This window comes from Brienomyrus brachyistius, chromosome 4, assembly GCF_023856365.1.
Source record: "Brienomyrus brachyistius isolate T26 chromosome 4, BBRACH_0.4, whole genome shotgun sequence".
Classification (NCBI taxonomy): Eukaryota; Metazoa; Chordata; class Actinopteri; order Osteoglossiformes; family Mormyridae; genus Brienomyrus; species Brienomyrus brachyistius.
The window spans coordinates 39,605,606-39,621,725 of NC_064536.1; the positions used below are offsets into that span (position 1 = coordinate 39,605,606).

A 16,120-nucleotide genomic window follows, 5' to 3' on the forward strand; every position below is an offset into this window, starting at 1 on the left:
AAAGAACTTCTTCAGAAGTAGATACCATTACTCGTTTCATAGCGGATGCAGAAACCTTCCAATTTCAACGTCTTGCCCAAACTGATCTCAGATGCAAGCATTTGTACAGTCATCCGCATCCCATGGCTAAGATTTCACCTGCAACAGTAGCCAATCGAGCATCAACAAAATTCGGCAACAGCAAAATCTGTGACGAGGGCCATATACTTGTTGACTGTTACACTTGTATCACAACACCAGACCTGGACCAGAACCAGACATACTGCTAGCAGGTTTGTGGAAAGATAATCGCTACAAAGCTTTTTCAATTTCGGCGTTGGTGGTATAGTGACTAGCATAGCTGCCTTCCAAGCAGTTGACCTGGGTTCGATTCCCGGCCAACGCAGCCTTACTTATGACCTCCTTCTCTGTGAGTGTCTTCAGGTGCTTATAGTCCAGCTGAATAGCTTGTCATCAATAACCCGCTGCGTTATAGAAACTGAAACAAGCATTACTCCATCAATCTATATATCTGCCTTCCAGATGAGTTAGCACACTGGCAAAACAGGGCTGCTAATGCCAGTGAAAGCCTCGTTGGTGCAGTCGGTAGCGCGTCAGTCTCATAATCTGAAGATCGTGAGTTCGACCCTCACACAGGGCAGTTTATTTACTTGCTGAAACAGTTCCAATGCATAGCTGCACTTTTACAAAAATCACTCTCCCACAGATTCTAATAGATGTTTTTATGTCACTCATGTGGCATCAGCCCAGCGTACTTCCATAACTGTGCAAAAGAACTTCTTCAGAAGTAGATACCATTACTTGTTTCATAGCGGATCCAGAAACCTTCCAATTTAAACGTCTAGCCCAAACTGATCTCAGATGCAAGCATCTGTACAGTCATCCGCATCCCATGGCTAAGATTTCACCTGCAACAGTAGCCAATCGAGCATCAACAAAATTCAGCAACAGCAAAATCTGTGACGAGGGCCATATACTTGTTGACTGTTACACTTGTATCACAACACCAGACCTGGACCAGAACCAGACATACTGCTAGCAGGTTTGTGGAAAGATAAAAGATAATCGCTACAAAGCTTTTTCAACTTTGGCGTTGGTGGTATAGTGGCTAGCATAGCTGCCTTCCAAGCAGTTGACCTGGGTTCGATTCACGGCCAACGCAGCCTTACTTATGACCTCCTTCTTTGTGAGTGTCTTCAGGTGCTTATAGTCCAGCTGAACAGCATGTCATCAATATCCCGCTGCATTATAGAAACTGAAACAAGCATTACTCCACCAATCTGTATATCTGCCTTCCAGATGTGTTAGCACACTGGCAAACAGGGCTGCTTATGTCAGTGAAAGCCTCGTTAGCGCAGTCGGTAGCGCGACAGTCTCATAATCTGAAGGTCGTGAGTTCGACCCTCACACGGGGCGGTTTATTTACTTCCTGAAACAGTTCCCATGCATAGCTGCGCTTTTACAAAATCACTCTCCCACAGATTCTAATAGATGTTTTTATGTCACTCATGTGGCATCAGCCCAGCGTACTTCCATAACTGTGCAAAAGAACTTCTTCAGAAGTAGATACCATTACTCGTCTCATAGCGGATCCACAAACCTTCCAATTTCAACGTCTAGCTCAAACTGATCTCAGATGCAAGCATCTGTACAGTCATCCGCATCCCAAGTCTAAGATTTCACCTGCAACAGTAGCCAATCGAGCATCAACTAAATTCGGCAACTGCAAAATCTGTGACGAGGGCCATATACTTGTTGACTGTTACACTTGTATCACAACACCAGACCTGGACCAGAACCAGACATACTGCTAGCAGGTTTGTGGAAAGATAAAAGATAATCGCTACAAAGCTTTTTCAACTTTGGCGTTGGTGGTATAGTGGCTAGCATAGCTGCCTTCCAAGCAGTTGACCTGGGTTCGATTCACGGCCAACGCAGCCTTACTTATGACCTCCTTCTCTGTGAGTGTCTTCAGGTGCTTATAGTCCAGCTGAACAGCATGTCATCAATATCCCGCTGCATTATAGAAACTGAAAGAAGCATTACTCCTTCAATCTATACATCTGCCTTCCAGATGTGTTAGCACACTGGCAAACAGGGCTGCTTATGTCAGTGAAAGCCTCGTTAGCGCAGTCGGTAGCGCATCAGTCTCATAATCTGAAGGTCGTGAGTTCAACCCTCACACGGGGCAGTTTATTTACTTCCTGAAACAGTTCCCATGCATAGCTGCACTTTTACAAAATCACTCTCCCACAGATTCTAATTGATGTTTTTATGTCACTCATGTGGCATCAGCCCAGCGTACTTCCATAACTGTGCAAAAGAACTTCTTCAGAAGTAGATACCATTACTCGTCTCATAGCGGATCCACAAACCTTCCAATTTCAACATCTAGCCCAAACTGATCTCAGATGCAAGCATCTGTACAGTCATCCGCATCCCATGGCTAAGATTTCAACTGCAACAGTAGCCAATCGAGCAACAACAAAATTCGGCAACAGCAAAATCTGTGACGAGGGCCATATACTTGTTGACTGTTACACTTGTATCACAACACCAGACCTGGACCAGAACCAGACATACTGCTAGCAGGTTTGTGGAAAGATAAAAGATAATCGCTACAAAACTTTTTAAACTTTGGCGTTGGTGGTATAGTGGCTAGCATAGCTGCCTCCCAAGCAGTTGACCTGGGTTCGATTCCCGGCCAACGCAGCCTTACTTATGACCTCCTTCTCTGTGAGTGTCTTCAGGTGCTTATAGTCCAGCTGAACAGCATGTCATCAATAACCCGCTGCGTTATAGAAACTGAAACAAGCATTACTCCATCAAAATATATATCTGCCTTCCAGATGAGTTAGCACACTGGCAAAACAGGGCTGCTTATGCCAGTGAAAGCCTCGTTAGCGCAGTCGGTAGCGCGTCAGTCTCATAATCTGAAGGTCGTGAGTTCGACCCTCACACGGGGCAGTTTATTTACTTGCTGAAACAGTTCCCATGCATAGCTGCACTTTTACAAAATCACTCTCCCACAGATTCTAATAGATGTTTTTATGTCACTCATGTGGCATCAGCCCAGCGTACTTCCATAACTGTGCAAAAGAACTTCTTCAGAAGTATATACCATTACTCGTCTCATAGCGGATACACAAACCTTCCAATTTCAACATCTAGCCCAAACTGATCTCAGATGCAAGCATCTGTACAGTCATCCGCATCCCATGGCTAAGATTTCAACTGCAACAGTAGCCAATCGAGCAACAACAAAATTCGGCAACAGCAAAATCTGTGACGAGGGCCATATACTTGTTGACTGTTACACTTGTATCACAACACCAGACCTGGACCAGAACCAGACATACAGCTAGCAGGTTTGTGGAAAGATAAAACATAATCGCTACAAAACTTTTTAAACTTTGGCGTTGGTGGTATAGTGGCTAGCATAGCTGCCTTCCAAGCAGTTGACCCGGGTTCGGTTCCCGGCCAACGCAGCCTTACTTATGACCTCCTTCTCTGTGAGTGTCTTCAGGTGCTTATAGTCCAGCTGAACAGCATGTCATCAATAACCTGCTGCGTTATAGAAATTGAAACAAGCATTACTCCATCAATCTATAAATCTGCCTTCCAGATGAGTTAGCACACTGGCAAAACAGGGCTGCTTATGCCAGTGAAAGCCTCGTTAACGCAGTCGGTAGCGCGTCAGTCTCATAATCTGAAGGTAGTGAGTTCGACCCTCACACGGGGCAGTTTATTTACTTGCTGAAACAGTTCCCATGCATAGCTGCACTTTTACAAAATCACTCTCCCACAGATTCTAATAGATGTTTTTATGTCACTCATGTGGCATCAGCCCAGCGTACTTCCATAACTGTGCAAAAGAACTTCTTCAGAAGTTGATACCATTACTCGTCTCATTGCGGATCCACAAACCTTCCAATTTCAACGTCTAGCCCAAACTGATCTCAGATGCAAGCATCTGTACAGTCATCCGCATCCCATGGCTAAGATTTCACCTACAACAGTAGCCAATCAAGCATCAACAAAATTCGGCAACAGCAAAATTTGTGACGAGGGCCATATACTTGTTGACTGTTACAATTGTATCACAACACCAGACCTGGACCAGAACCAGACATACTGCTAGCAGGTTTGTGGAAAGATAAAAGATAATCGCTACAAAACTTTTTAAACTTTGGCGTTGGTGGTATAGTGGCTAGCATAGCTGCCTTCCAAGCAGTTGACCCGGGTTCGATTCCCGGCCAACGCAGCCTTACTTATGACCTCCTTCTCTGTGAGTGTCTTCAGGTGCTTATAGTCCAGCTGAACAGCATGTCATCAATAACCCGCTGCGTTATAGAAACTGAAACAAGCATTACTCCATCAATCTATAAATCTGCCTTCCAGATGAGTTAGCACACTGGCAAAACAGGGCTGCTTATGCCAGTGAAAGCCTCGTTAGCGCAGTCGGTAGCGCGTCAGTCTCATAATCTGAAGGTCGTGAGTTCGACCCTCACACGGGGCGGTTTATTTACTTGCTGAAACAGTTCCCATGCATAGCTGCACTTTTACAAAATCACTCTCCCACAGATTCTAATAGATGTTTTTATGTCACTCATGTGGCATCAGCCCAGCGTACTTCCATAACTGTGCAAAAGAACTTCTTCAGAAGAAGATACCATTACTCGTCTCATTGCGGATCCACAAACCTTCCAATTTCAACGTCTAGCCCAAACTGATCTCAGATGCAAGCATCTGTACAGTCATCCGCATCCCATGGCTAAGATTTCACCTACAACAGTAGCCAATCAAGCATCAATAAAATTCGGCAACAGCAAAATTTGTGACGAGGGCCATATACTTGTTGACTGTTACAATTGTATCACAACACCAGACCTGGACCAGAACCAGACATACTGCTAGCAGGTTTGTGGAAAGATAAAAGATAATCGCTACGAAACTTTTTAAACTTTGGCGTTGGTGGTATAGTGGCTAGCATAGCTGCCTTCCAAGCAGTTGACCCGGGTTCGATTCCCGGCCAACGCAGCCTTACTTATGACCTCCTTCTCTGTGAGTGTCTTCAGGTGCTTATAGTCCAGCTGAACAGCATGTCATCAATAACCCGCTGCGTTATAGAAACTGAAACAAGCATTACTCCATCAATCTGTAAATCTGCCTTCCAGATGAGTTAGCACACTGGCAAAACAGGGCTGCTTATGCCAGTGAAAGCCTCGTTAGCGCGTCAGTCTCATAATCTGAAGGTCGTGAGTTCGACCCTCACACGGGGCAGTTTATTTACTTGCTGAAACAGTTCCCATGCATAGCTGCACTTTTACAAAATCACTCTCCCACAGATTCTAATAGATGTTTTTATGTCACTCATGTGGCATCAGCCCAGCGTACTTCCATAACTGTGCAAAAGAACTTCTTCAGAAGAAGATACCATTACTCGTCTCATTGCGGATCCACAAACCTTCCAATTTCAACGTCTAGCCCAAACTGATCTCAGATGCAAGCATCTGTACAGTCATCCGCATCCCATGGCTAAGATTTCACCTGCAACAGTAGGCAATCGAGTATTAACAAAATTCGGCAACAGCAAAATCTGTGACGAGGGCCATATACTTGTTGACTGTTACACTTGTATCACAACACCAGACCTGGACCAGAACCAGACATACTGCTAGCAGGTTTGTGGAAAGATAAAAGATAATCGCTACGAAACTTTTTCAACTTCGGCGTAGGTGGTATAGTGGCTAGCATAGCTGCCTTCCAAGCAGTTGACCCGGGTTCGATTCCCAGCCAACGCAGCCTTACTTATGACCTCCTTCTCTGTGAGTGTCTTCAGGTGCTTATAGTCCAGCTGAACAGCATGCCATCAATATCCTGCTGCATTATAGAAACTGAAAGAAGCATTACTCCTTCAATCTATACATCTGCCTTCCAGATGTGTTAGCACACTGGCAAACAGGGCTGCTTATGTCAGTGAAAGCCTCGTTAGCGCAGTAGGTAGCGCGTCAGCCTCATAATCTGAAGGTCGTGAGTTCAACACTCACACGGGGCAGTTTATTTACTTCCTAAAACAGTTCCCATGCATAGCTGCACTTTTACAAAATCACTCTCCCACAGATTCTAATAGATGTTTTTATGTCACTCATGTGGCATCAGCCCAGCGTACTTCCATAACTGTGCAAAAGAACTTCTTCAGAAGTTGATACCATTACTCGTCTCATTGCGGATCCACAAACCTTCCAATTTCAACGTCTAGCCCAAACTGATCTCAGATGCAAGCATCTGTACAGTCATCCGCATCCCATGGCTAAGATTTCACCTACAACAGTAGCCAATCAAGCATCAACAAAATTCGGCAACAGCAAAATCTGTGACGAGGGCCATATACTTGTTGACTGTTACAATTGTATCACAACACCAGACCTGGACCAGAACCAGACATACTGCTAGCAGGTTTGTGGAAAGATAAAAGATAATCGCTACGAAACTTTTTAAACTTTGGCGTTGGTGGTATAGTGGCTAGCATAGCTGCCTTCCAAACAGTTGACCCGGGTTCGATTCCCGGCCAACGCAGCCTTACTTATGACCTCCTTCTCTGTGAGTGTCTTCAGGTGCTTATAGTCCAGCTGAACAGCATGTCATCAATAACCCGCTGCGTTATAGAAACTGAAACAAGCATTACTCCATCAATCTATAAATCTGCCTTCCAGATGAGTTAGCACACTGGCAAAACAGGGCTGCTTATGCCAGTGAAAGCCTCGTTAGCGCAGTCGGTAGCGCGTCAGTCTCATAATCTGAAGGTCGTGAGTTCGACCCTCACACGGGGCGGTTTATTTACTTGCTGAAACAGTTCCCATGCATAGCTGCACTTTTACAAAATCACTCTCCCACAGATTCTAATAGATGTTTTTATGTCACTCATGTGGCATCAGCCCAGCGTACTTCCATAACTGTGCAAAAGAACTTCTTCAGAAGAAGATACCATTACTCGTCTCATTGCGGATCCACAAACCTTCCAATTTCAACGTCTAGCCCAAACTGATCTCAGATGCAAGCATCTGTACAGTCATCCGCATCCCATGGCTAAGATTTCACCTACAACAGTAGCCAATCAAGCATCAATAAAATTCGGCAACAGCAAAATTTGTGACGAGGGCCATATACTTGTTGACTGTTACAATTGTATCACAACACCAGACCTGGACCAGAACCAGACATACTGCTAGCAGGTTTGTGGAAAGATAAAAGATAATCGCTACGAAACTTTTTAAACTTTGGCGTTGGTGGTATAGTGGCTAGCATAGCTGCCTTCCAAGCAGTTGACCCGGGTTCGATTCCCAGCCAACGCAGCCTTACTTATGACCTCCTTCTCTGTGAGTGTCTTCAGGTGCTTATAGTCCAGCTGAACAGCATGTCATCAATAACCCGCTGCGTTATAGAAACTGAAACAAGCATTACTCCATCAATCTGTAAATCTGCCTTCCAGATGAGTTAGCACACTGGCAAAACAGGGCTGCTTATGCCAGTGAAAGCCTCGTTAGCGCGTCAGTCTCATAATCTGAAGGTCGTGAGTTCGACCCTCACACGGGGCAGTTTATTTACTTGCTGAAACAGTTCCCATGCATAGCTGCACTTTTACAAAATCACTCTCCCACAGATTCTAATAGATGTTTTTATGTCACTCATGTGGCATCAGCCCAGCGTACTTCCATAACTGTGCAAAAGAACTTCTTCAGAAGAAGATACCATTACTCGTCTCATTGCGGATCCACAAACCTTCCAATTTCAACGTCTAGCCCAAACTGATCTCAGATGCAAGCATCTGTACAGTCATCCGCATCCCATGGCTAAGATTTCACCTGCAACAGTAGGCAATCGAGTATTAACAAAATTCGGCAACAGCAAAATCTGTGACGAGGGCCATATACTTGTTGACTGTTACACTTGTATCACAACACCAGACCTGGACCAGAACCAGACATACTGCTAGCAGGTTTGTGGAAAGATAAAAGATAATCGCTACGAAACTTTTTCAACTTCGGCGTAGGTGGTATAGTGGCTAGCATAGCTGCCTTCCAAGCAGTTGACCCGGGTTCGATTCCCAGCCAACGCAGCCTTACTTATGACCTCCTTCTCTGTGAGTGTCTTCAGGTGCTTATAGTCCAGCTGAACAGCATGCCATCAATATCCTGCTGCATTATAGAAACTGAAAGAAGCATTACTCCTTCAATCTATACATCTGCCTTCCAGATGTGTTAGCACACTGGCAAACAGGGCTGCTTATGTCAGTGAAAGCCTCGTTAGCGCAGTAGGTAGCGCGTCAGCCTCATAATCTGAAGGTCGTGAGTTCAACACTCACACGGGGCAGTTTATTTACTTCCTAAAACAGTTCCCATGCATAGCTGCACTTTTACAAAATCACTCTCCCACAGATTCTAATAGATGTTTTTATGTCACTCATGTGGCATCAGCCCAGCGTACTTCCATAACTGTGCAAAAGAACTTCTTCAGAAGTTGATACCATTACTCGTCTCATTGCGGATCCACAAACCTTCCAATTTCAACGTCTAGCCCAAACTGATCTCAGATGCAAGCATCTGTACAGTCATCCGCATCCCATGGCTAAGATTTCACCTACAACAGTAGCCAATCAAGCATCAACAAAATTCGGCAACAGCAAAATCTGTGACGAGGGCCATATACTTGTTGACTGTTACAATTGTATCACAACACCAGACCTGGACCAGAACCAGACATACTGCTAGCAGGTTTGTGGAAAGATAAAAGATAATCGCTACGAAACTTTTTAAACTTTGGCGTTGGTGGTATAGTGGCTAGCATAGCTGCCTTCCAAACAGTTGACCCGGGTTCGATTCCCGGCCAACGCAGCCTTACTTATGACCTCCTTCTCTGTGAGTGTCTTCAGGTGCTTATAGTACAGCTGAACAGCATGTCATCAATAACCCGCTGCGTTATAGAAACTGAAACAAGCATTACTCCATCAATCTATAAATCTGCCTTCCAGATGAGTTAGCACACTGGCAAAACAGGGCTGCTTATGCCAGTGAAAGCCTCGTTAGCGCAGTCGGTAGCGCGTCAGTCTCATAATCTAAAGGTCGTGAGTTCGACCCTCACACGGGGCAGTTTATTTACTTGCTGAAACAGTTCCCATGCATAGCTGCACTTTTACAAAATCACTCTCCCACAGATTCTAATAGATGTTTTTATGTCACTCATGTGGCATCAGCCCAGCGTACTTCCATAACTGTGCAAAAGAACTTCTTCAGAAGAAGATACCATTACTCGTCTCATTGCGGATCCACAAACCTTCCAATTTCAACGTCTAGCCCAAACTGATCTCAGATGCAAGCATCTGTACAGTCATCCGCATCCCATGGCTAAGATTTCACCTGCAACAGTAGGCAATCGAGGATTAACAAAATTCGGCAACAGCAAAATCTGTGACGAGGGCCATATACTTGTTGACTGTTACACTTGTATCACAACACCAGACCTGGACCAGAACCAGACATACTGCTAGCAGGTTTGTGGAAAGATAAAAGATAATCGCTACGAAACTTTTTCAACTTCGGCGTAGGTGGTATAGTGGCTAGCATAGCTGCCTTCCAAGCAGTTGACCCGGGTTCGATTCCCAGCCAACGCAGCCTTACTTATGACCTCCTTCTCTGTGAGTGTCTTCAGGTGCTTATAGTCCAGCTGAACAGCATGTCATCAATAACCCGCTGCGTTATAGAAACTGAAACAAGCATTACTCCATCAATCTATAAATCTGCCTTCCAGATGAGTTAGCACACTGGCAAAACAGGGCTGCTTATGCCAGTGAAAGCCTCGTTAGCGCAGTCGGTAGCGCGTCAGTCTCATAATCTGAAGGTCGTGAGTTCGACCCTCACAAGGGGCAGTTTATTTACTTGCTGAAACAGTTCCCATGCATAGCTGCACTTTTACAAAATCACTCTCCCACAGATTCTAATAGATGTTTTTATGTCACTCATGTGGCATCAGCCCAGCGTACTTCCATAACTGTGCAAAAGAACTTCTTCAGAAGTTGATACCATTACTCGTCTCATTGCGGATCCACAAACCTTCCAATTTCAACGTCTAGCCCAAACTGATCTCAGATGCAAGCATCTGTACAGTCATCCGCATCCCATGGCTAAGATTTCACCTACAACAGTAGCCAATCAAGGATCAACAAAATTCGGCAACAGCAAAATTTGTGACGAGGGCCATATACTTGTTGACTGTTACAATTGTATCACAACACCAGACCTGGACCAGAACCAGACATACTGCTAGCAGGTTTGTGGAAAGATAAAAGATAATCGCTACGAAACTTTTTAAACTTTGGCGTTGGTGGTATAGTGGCTAGCATAGCTGCCTTCCAAGCATTTGACCCGGGTTCGATTCCCGGCCAACGCAGCCTTACTTATGACCTCCTTCTCTGTGAGTGTCTTCAGGTGCTTGTAGTCCAGCTGAACAGCATGTCATCAATAACCCGCTGCGTTATAGAAACTAAAACAAGCATTACTCCATCAATCTGTAAATCTGCCTTCCAGATGAGTTAGCACACTGGCAAAACAGGGCTGCTTATGCCAGTGAAAGCCTCGTTAGCGCAGTCGGTAGCGCGTCAGTCTCATAATCTGAAGGTCGTGAGTTCGACCCTCACACGGGGCAGTTTATTTACTTGCTGAAACAGTTCCCATGCATAGCTGCACTTTTACAAAATCACTCTCCCACAGATTCTAATAGATGTTTTTATGTCACTCATGTGGCATCAGCCCAGCGTACTTCCATAACTGTGCAAAAGAACTTCTTCAGAAGAAGATACCATTACTCGTCTCATTGCGGATCCACAAACCTTCCAATTTCAACGTCTAGCCCAAACTGATCTCAGATGCAAGCATCTGTACAGTCATCCGCATCCCATGGCTAAGATTTCACCTGCAACAGTAGGCAATCGAGTATTAACAAAATTCGGCAACAGCAAAATCTGTGACGAGGGCCATATACTTGTTGACTGTTACACTTGTATCACAACACCAGACCTGGACCAGAACCAGACATACTGCTAGCAGGTTTGTGGAAAGATAAAAGATAATCGCTACGAAACTTTTTCAACTTCGGCGTAGGTGGTATAGTGGCTAGCATAGCTGCCTTCCAAGCAGTTGACCCGGGTTCAATTCCCAGCCAACGCAGTCTTACTTATGACCTCCTTCTCTGTGAGTGTCTTCAGGTGCTTATAGTCCAGCTGAACAGCATGCCATCAATATCCTGCTGCATTATAGAAACTGAAAGAAGCATTACTCCTTCAATCTATACATCTGCCTTCCAGATGAGTTAGCACACTGGCAAAACAGGGCTGTGAAAGCCTCGTTAGCGCAGTCGGTAGCGTGTCAGTCTCATAATCTGAAGGTCGTGAGTTCGACCCTCACACGGGGCAGTTTATTTACTTGCTGAAACAGTTCCCATGCATAGCTGCACTTTTACAAAATCACTCTCCCACAGATTCTAATAGATGTTTTTATGTCACTCATGTGGCATCAGCCCAGCGTACTTCCATAACTGTGCAAAAGAACTTCTTCAGAAGTAGATACTATTACTCGTCTCATAGCGGATCCACAAACCTTCCAATTTCAACATCTAGCCCAAACTGATCTCAGATGCAAGCATCTGTATAGTCATCCGCATCCCATGGCTAAGATTTCAACTGCAACAGTAGCCAATCGAGCAACAACAAAATTCGGCAACAGCAAAATCTGTGACGAGGGCCATATACTTGTTGACTGTTACACTTGTATCACAACACCAGACCTGGACCAGAACCAGACATACAGCTAGCAGGTTTGTGGAAAGATAAAAGATAATCGCTACAAAACTTTTTAAACTTTGGCGTTGGTGGTATAGTGGCTAGCATAGCTGCCTTCCAAGCAGTTGACCTGGGTTCGATTCCCGGCCAACGCAGCCTTACTTATGACCTCCTTCTCTGTGAGTGTCTTCAGGTGCTAATAGTCCAGCTGAACAGCATGTTATCAATAACCCGCTGTGTTATAGAAACTGAAACAAGCATTACTCCATCAATCTATAAATCTGCCTTCCAGATGAGTTAGCACACTGGCAAAACAGGGCTGCTTATGCCAGTGAAAGCCTCGTTAGCGCAGTCGGTAGCGCGTCAGTCTCATAATCTGAAGGTCGTGAGTTCGACCCTCACACGGGGCAGTTTATTTACTTGCTGAAACAGTTCCCATGCATAGCTGCACTTTTACAAAATCACTCTCCCACAGATTCTAATAGATGTTTTTATGTCACTCATGTGGCATCAGCCCAGCGTACTTCCATAACTGTGCAAAAGAACTTCTTCAGAAGAAGATACCATTACTCGTCTCATTGCGGATCCACAAACCTTCCAATTTCAACGTCTAGCCCAAACTGATCTCAGATGCAAGCATCTGTACAGTCATCCGCATCCCATGGCTAAGATTTCACCTGCAACAGTAGGCAATCGAGTATTAACAAAATTCGGCAACAGCAAAATCTGTGACGAGGGCCATATACTTGTTGACTGTTACACTTGTATCACAACACCAGACCTGGACCAGAACCAGACATACTGCTAGCAGGTTTGTGGAAAGATAAAAGATAATCGCTACGAAACTTTTTCAACTTCGGCGTAGGTGGTATAGTGGCTAGCATAGCTGCCTTCCAAGCAGTTGACCCGGGTTCAATTCCCAGCCAACGCAGTCTTACTTATGACCTCCTTCTCTGTGAGTGTCTTCAGGTGCTTATAGTCCAGCTGAACAGCATGCCATCAATATCCTGCTGCATTATAGAAACTGAAAGAAGCATTACTCCTTCAATCTATACATCTGCCTTCCAGATGAGTTAGCACACTGGCAAAACAGGGCTGTGAAAGCCTCGTTAGCGCAGTCGGTAGCGTGTCAGTCTCATAATCTGAAGGTCGTGAGTTCGACCCTCACACGGGGCAGTTTATTTACTTGCTGAAACAGTTCCCATGCATAGCTGCACTTTTACAAAATCACTCTCCCACAGATTCTAATAGATGTTTTTATGTCACTCATGTGGCATCAGCCCAGCGTACTTCCATAACTGTGCAAAAGAACTTCTTCAGAAGTAGATACTATTACTCGTCTCATAGCGGATCCACAAACCTTCCAATTTCAACATCTAGCCCAAACTGATCTCAGATGCAAGCATCTGTATAGTCATCCGCATCCCATGGCTAAGATTTCAACTGCAACAGTAGCCAATCGAGCAACAACAAAATTCGGCAACAGCAAAATCTGTGACGAGGGCCATATACTTGTTGACTGTTACACTTGTATCACAACACCAGACCTGGACCAGAACCAGACATACAGCTAGCAGGTTTGTGGAAAGATAAAAGATAATCGCTACAAAACTTTTTAAACTTTGGCGTTGGTGGTATAGTGGCTAGCATAGCTGCCTTCCAAGCAGTTGACCTGGGTTCGATTCCCGGCCAACGCAGCCTTACTTATGACCTCCTTCTCTGTGAGTGTCTTCAGGTGCTAATAGTCCAGCTGAACAGCATGTTATCAATAACCCGCTGTGTTATAGAAACTGAAACAAGCATTACTCCATCAATCTATAAATCTGCCTTCCAGATGAGTTAGCACACTGGCAAAACAGGGCTGCTTATGCCAGTGAAAGCCTCGTTAGCGCAGTCGGTAGCGCGTCAGTCTCATAATCTGAAGGTCGTGAGTTCGACCCTCACACGGGGCAGTTTATTTACTTGCTGAAACAGTTCCCATGCATAGCTGCACTTTTACAAAATCACTCTCCCACAGATTCTAATAGATGTTTTTATGTCACTCATCTGGCATCAGCCCAGCGTACTTCCATAACTGTGCAAAAGAACTTCTTTAGAAGTAGATACCATTACTCGTCTCATAGCGGATCCACAAACCTTCCAATTTCAACATCTAGCCCAAACTGATCTCAGATGCAAGCATCTGTACAGTCATCCGCATCCCATGGCTAAGATTTCAACTGCAACAGTAGCCAATCGAGCAACAACAAAATTCGGCAACAGCAAAATCTGTGACGAGGGCCATATACTTGTTGACTGTTACAATTGTATCACAACACCAGACCTGGACCAGACATACTGCTAGCAGGTTTGTGGAAAGATAAAAGATAATCGCTACGAAACTTTTTAAACTTTGGCGTTGGTGGTATAGTGGCTAGCATAGCTGCCTTCCAAGCATTTGACCCGGGTTCGATTCCCGGCCAACGCAGCCTTACTTATGACCTCCTTCTCTGTGAGTGTCTTCAGGTGCTTATAGTCCAGCTGAACAGCATGTCATCAATATCCTGCTGCATTATAGAAACTGAAAGAAGCATTACTCCTTCAATCTATATATCTGCCTTCCAGATGAGTTAGGACACTGGCAAAACAGGGCTGCTTATGCCAGTGAAAGCCTCGTTAGCGCAGTCGGTAGCGCGTCAGCCTCATAATATGAAGGTTGTGAGTTTGACACTAACACGGGGCAGTTTATTTACTTCCTGAAACAGTTCCCATGCATAGCTGCACTTTTACAAAATCACTCTCCCACAGATTCTAATAGATGTTTTTATGTCACTCATGTGGCATCAGCCCAGCGTACTTCCATAACTGTGCAAAAGAACTTCTTCAGAAGTAGATACCATTACTCGTCTCATAGCGGATCCACAAACCTTCCAATTTCAACGTCTAGCCCAAACTGATCTCAGATGCAAGCATCTGTACAGTCATCCGCATCCCATGGCTAAGATTTCACCTGCAACAGTAGGCAATCGAGTATTAACAAAATTCGGCAACAGCAAAATCTGTGACGAGGGCCATATACTTGTTGACTGTTACACTTGTATCACAACACCAGACCTGGACCAGAACCAGACATACTGCTAGCAGGTTTGTGGAAAGATAAAAGATAATCGCTACGAAACTTTTTCAACTTAGGCGTAGGTGGTATAGTGGCTAGCATAGCTGCCTTCCAAGCATTTGACCCGGGTTCGATTCCCGGCCAACGCAGCCTTACTTATGACCTCCTTCTCTGTGATTGTCTTCAGGTGCTTATAGTCCAGCTGAACAGCATGCCATCAATATCCTGCTGCATTATAGAAACTGAAAGAAGCATTACTCCTTCAATCTATATATCTGCCTTCCAGATGAGTTAGCACACTGGCAAAACAGGGCTGCTTATGCCAGTGAAAGCCTCGTTAGCGCAGTCGGTAGCGCGTCAGCCTCATAATATGAAGGTTGTGAGTTTGACACTAACACGGGGCAGTTTATTTACTTCCTGAAACAGTTCCCATGCATAGCTGCACTTTTACAAAATCACTCTCCCACAGATTCTAATAGATGTTTTTATGTCACTCATGTGGCATCAGCCCAGCGTACTTAGATAACTGTGCAAAAGAACTTCTTCAGAAGTAGATACCATTACTCGTCTCATAGCGGATCCACAAACCTTCCAATTTCAACGTCTAGCCCAAACTGATCTCAGATGCAAGCATCTGTAGAGTCATCCGCATCCCATGGCTAAGATTTCACCTGCAACAGTAGCCAATCGAGCATCAACAAAATTCGACAACAGCAAAATCTGTGACGAGAGCCATATACTTCTTGACTGTTACACTTGTATCACAACACCAGACCTGGACCAGAACCAGACATACTGCTAGGAGGTTTGTGGAAAGATAAAAGATAATCGCTACGAAACATTTTCAACTACGGCGTTGGTGGTATTGTGGCTAGCATAGCTGCCTTCCAAGCAGTTGACCCGGGTTCGATTCACGGCCAACGCAGCCTTACTTATGACCTCCTTCTCTGTGAGTGTCTTCAGGTGCTTATAGTCCAGCTGAACAGCATGTCATCAATATCCTGCTGCATTATAGAAACTGAAAGAAGCATTACTCCTTCAATCTATACATCTGCCTTCCAGATGTGTTAGCACACTGGCAAACAGGGCTGCTTATGTCAGTGAAAGCCTCGTTAGCGCAGTCGGTAGCGCGTCAGCCTCATAATCTGAAGGTCGTGAGTTCGACACTCACACAGGGCAGTTTATTTACTTCC

The 16,120-nt window shown here is 44.8% G+C and overlaps 25 non-coding genes across 25 annotated transcripts; all 25 read left to right on the top strand.

Moving 5' to 3' along the window:
- The first annotated feature begins 1,343 nt into the window (after positions 1–1,343).
- trnam-cau (transfer RNA methionine (anticodon CAU)) lies at positions 1,344–1,416 on the top strand. Its single transcript has one exon. It is a non-coding gene; the product is annotated as a tRNA-Met (tRNA).
- A 702-nt stretch (positions 1,417–2,118) lies between these two features.
- trnam-cau (transfer RNA methionine (anticodon CAU)) lies at positions 2,119–2,191 on the top strand. Its single transcript has one exon. It is a non-coding gene; the product is annotated as a tRNA-Met (tRNA).
- Positions 2,192–2,640: 449 nt separating this feature from the next.
- On the top strand, positions 2,641–2,712 carry trnag-ccc (transfer RNA glycine (anticodon CCC)). Its single transcript has one exon. It is a non-coding gene; the product is annotated as a tRNA-Gly (tRNA).
- Positions 2,713–2,894: 182 nt separating this feature from the next.
- trnam-cau (transfer RNA methionine (anticodon CAU)) lies at positions 2,895–2,967 on the top strand. Its single transcript has one exon. It is a non-coding gene; the product is annotated as a tRNA-Met (tRNA).
- Positions 2,968–3,416: 449 nt separating this feature from the next.
- On the top strand, positions 3,417–3,488 carry trnag-ucc (transfer RNA glycine (anticodon UCC)). The gene has a single exon. It is a non-coding gene; the product is annotated as a tRNA-Gly (tRNA).
- Positions 3,489–4,192: 704 nt separating this feature from the next.
- On the top strand, positions 4,193–4,264 carry trnag-ucc (transfer RNA glycine (anticodon UCC)). The gene has a single exon. It is a non-coding gene; the product is annotated as a tRNA-Gly (tRNA).
- A 182-nt stretch (positions 4,265–4,446) lies between these two features.
- Positions 4,447–4,519, top strand: trnam-cau (transfer RNA methionine (anticodon CAU)). The gene has a single exon. It is a non-coding gene; the product is annotated as a tRNA-Met (tRNA).
- Positions 4,520–4,968: 449 nt separating this feature from the next.
- Positions 4,969–5,040, top strand: trnag-ucc (transfer RNA glycine (anticodon UCC)). Its single transcript has one exon. It is a non-coding gene; the product is annotated as a tRNA-Gly (tRNA).
- A 945-nt stretch (positions 5,041–5,985) lies between these two features.
- Positions 5,986–6,058, top strand: trnam-cau (transfer RNA methionine (anticodon CAU)). The gene has a single exon. It is a non-coding gene; the product is annotated as a tRNA-Met (tRNA).
- A 449-nt stretch (positions 6,059–6,507) lies between these two features.
- On the top strand, positions 6,508–6,579 carry trnag-ucc (transfer RNA glycine (anticodon UCC)). Its single transcript has one exon. It is a non-coding gene; the product is annotated as a tRNA-Gly (tRNA).
- Positions 6,580–6,761: 182 nt separating this feature from the next.
- On the top strand, positions 6,762–6,834 carry trnam-cau (transfer RNA methionine (anticodon CAU)). Its single transcript has one exon. It is a non-coding gene; the product is annotated as a tRNA-Met (tRNA).
- A 449-nt stretch (positions 6,835–7,283) lies between these two features.
- On the top strand, positions 7,284–7,355 carry trnag-ucc (transfer RNA glycine (anticodon UCC)). Its single transcript has one exon. It is a non-coding gene; the product is annotated as a tRNA-Gly (tRNA).
- Positions 7,356–8,300: 945 nt separating this feature from the next.
- Positions 8,301–8,373, top strand: trnam-cau (transfer RNA methionine (anticodon CAU)). Its single transcript has one exon. It is a non-coding gene; the product is annotated as a tRNA-Met (tRNA).
- A 449-nt stretch (positions 8,374–8,822) lies between these two features.
- trnag-ucc (transfer RNA glycine (anticodon UCC)) lies at positions 8,823–8,894 on the top strand. The gene has a single exon. It is a non-coding gene; the product is annotated as a tRNA-Gly (tRNA).
- A 182-nt stretch (positions 8,895–9,076) lies between these two features.
- On the top strand, positions 9,077–9,149 carry trnam-cau (transfer RNA methionine (anticodon CAU)). Its single transcript has one exon. It is a non-coding gene; the product is annotated as a tRNA-Met (tRNA).
- A 703-nt stretch (positions 9,150–9,852) lies between these two features.
- On the top strand, positions 9,853–9,925 carry trnam-cau (transfer RNA methionine (anticodon CAU)). Its single transcript has one exon. It is a non-coding gene; the product is annotated as a tRNA-Met (tRNA).
- Positions 9,926–10,374: 449 nt separating this feature from the next.
- Positions 10,375–10,446, top strand: trnag-ucc (transfer RNA glycine (anticodon UCC)). The gene has a single exon. It is a non-coding gene; the product is annotated as a tRNA-Gly (tRNA).
- Positions 10,447–10,628: 182 nt separating this feature from the next.
- trnam-cau (transfer RNA methionine (anticodon CAU)) lies at positions 10,629–10,701 on the top strand. The gene has a single exon. It is a non-coding gene; the product is annotated as a tRNA-Met (tRNA).
- A 693-nt stretch (positions 10,702–11,394) lies between these two features.
- Positions 11,395–11,467, top strand: trnam-cau (transfer RNA methionine (anticodon CAU)). Its single transcript has one exon. It is a non-coding gene; the product is annotated as a tRNA-Met (tRNA).
- Positions 11,468–11,916: 449 nt separating this feature from the next.
- On the top strand, positions 11,917–11,988 carry trnag-ucc (transfer RNA glycine (anticodon UCC)). The gene has a single exon. It is a non-coding gene; the product is annotated as a tRNA-Gly (tRNA).
- A 182-nt stretch (positions 11,989–12,170) lies between these two features.
- Positions 12,171–12,243, top strand: trnam-cau (transfer RNA methionine (anticodon CAU)). Its single transcript has one exon. It is a non-coding gene; the product is annotated as a tRNA-Met (tRNA).
- Positions 12,244–12,936: 693 nt separating this feature from the next.
- Positions 12,937–13,009, top strand: trnam-cau (transfer RNA methionine (anticodon CAU)). The gene has a single exon. It is a non-coding gene; the product is annotated as a tRNA-Met (tRNA).
- Positions 13,010–13,458: 449 nt separating this feature from the next.
- trnag-ucc (transfer RNA glycine (anticodon UCC)) lies at positions 13,459–13,530 on the top strand. The gene has a single exon. It is a non-coding gene; the product is annotated as a tRNA-Gly (tRNA).
- Positions 13,531–13,712: 182 nt separating this feature from the next.
- Positions 13,713–13,785, top strand: trnam-cau (transfer RNA methionine (anticodon CAU)). The gene has a single exon. It is a non-coding gene; the product is annotated as a tRNA-Met (tRNA).
- A 443-nt stretch (positions 13,786–14,228) lies between these two features.
- trnag-ucc (transfer RNA glycine (anticodon UCC)) lies at positions 14,229–14,300 on the top strand. Its single transcript has one exon. It is a non-coding gene; the product is annotated as a tRNA-Gly (tRNA).
- Positions 14,301–16,120: the final 1,820 nt, after the last annotated feature.